The sequence below is a fragment of the Clupea harengus genome, unplaced genomic scaffold, assembly GCF_900700415.2.
Source record: "Clupea harengus unplaced genomic scaffold, Ch_v2.0.2, whole genome shotgun sequence".
Taxonomy (NCBI): Eukaryota; Metazoa; Chordata; class Actinopteri; order Clupeiformes; family Clupeidae; genus Clupea; species Clupea harengus.
The window spans coordinates 41,329-42,975 of NW_024879857.1; positions in this window are offsets into that span (position 1 = coordinate 41,329).

The window sequence follows — 1,647 nt, forward strand, 5'->3', positions numbered from 1 at the left end:
TATATGCTGTATTTTGAGGATGAAGTGATTCAAACAGCACTGATATCAATGTGTGTCATGCCACCATATAGATGGTGTCTCCAACCAATAACGGCTCGGTCACGGGCACTCCAGTGAAGACGCTGGACACTCCAGCGGCCGCTGCGGGTGGTGTCAGCCCCACCTCTGCCGGCCCTCCTGCCAGACCAAAGCCACCGGCCGCTGCTGCAGTTTCTGCTGCTGCTGCCGCCTCAGCCGCTACAGCCGCCACAGCCGCCACATCCGCTGCCACTGCCTCTGCTGGGTGAGCATGGAGGGGGACAGGACCGAACAGGCTTTAAACCTCTGAGAGGACAGTACTGACCAGCTGTTAAAGCTCAGAGAGGACAGTACTGACCAGCCTTTAAACCTCACAGAGGACGGTACTGACCAGCTTTTAAAGCTCAGAGAGGACAGTACTGACCAGCTGTTAAAGCTCAGAGAGGACGTGTGGCTGTGAACGCCTTCTCCCTTAACTGGCAGCTCAGATGAGGGCTTTGTCTATGAAATTGAGTTTCCAGACTATTATTTAGTGTCTACTTCATATTGGGCAGGGGTACAATGCAATGATTACATTTGTAAATCCAGATGGATTGAGATCCTGCCTGTAAGGCTGTGGATGTTGTGTGTGGGTGCATATGTGTTTGTGTGTGTGTGTGTGTGTGTGTGTGTGTGTGTGTGTGTGTGTGTGTGTGTGTGTGTGTGTGTGTGTGTGTGTGTGTGTGTGTGTGTGTGTGTGTGTGTGTGTGTGTGTGTGCATGTGTGTGTGTGTGTGTGTGTGTGTGTGTATGTGTGAGAGAGCGAGATTATTTGTGTGTAGGTGTGTATGTTAAACCTGACAGAGGACAATACTGACCAGCTGTTAAAGCTGAGAGTGGACAGTACTGATCAGCTTTTTAACCTCAGGCAGGACTGACCAGCTGTTTTAAACCAAGGGTTCCAGTAATGACCAAGGGAACCAAAAGATGCTACTGACCAGTTGTTATGCTGTGTTACACCTAAAGCAGAACAGAACTAACCCGCTGTTAAACTTCATGGGGGACAGGACTGACCAGCTGTTACAGTGCTAACCAGATCTGTTATTCTGTCTCTGTCTCTGTCTATGTCTGTCTGTCTCTGTCTCTGTCTCTGTCTCTCTCTCTGCAGTGGCTTGTCTAATGACCTTGTGGACTTTGACCTCTTGGCACCAGGAGCGAGTTCAGGACCTCCCATATCCTCCTGGGGAGGTAAAGGCTTTTACCACACACTCACCACACACACACACACACACACACACACACACACACACACACACACACACACACACACACACACACACACACAAACACATACACACGCATGCATGCCCACACGCATGTCCACATGACGAACGCACTTGAATGAGGTGGTCTAGGACTAAGTTCTCTCTTCTCTCTGTAAAGTCTGTCTGCTGTGTCTCTCGTCTCTCTGTAATGTCTGTCTCTCGTCTCTCTGTTGTGATTTGCTGGGCTCTGCTCCGACGTTATTAGGTGGTTTATCAATATGCCCTACAGTGCTCAGTCACTCAGGTCATACATTATCACAAATGATAAATGGACCAGTTGGAACATTTTGTAAATCATCTTGATTCATAATAAGAGCTGCAAACAG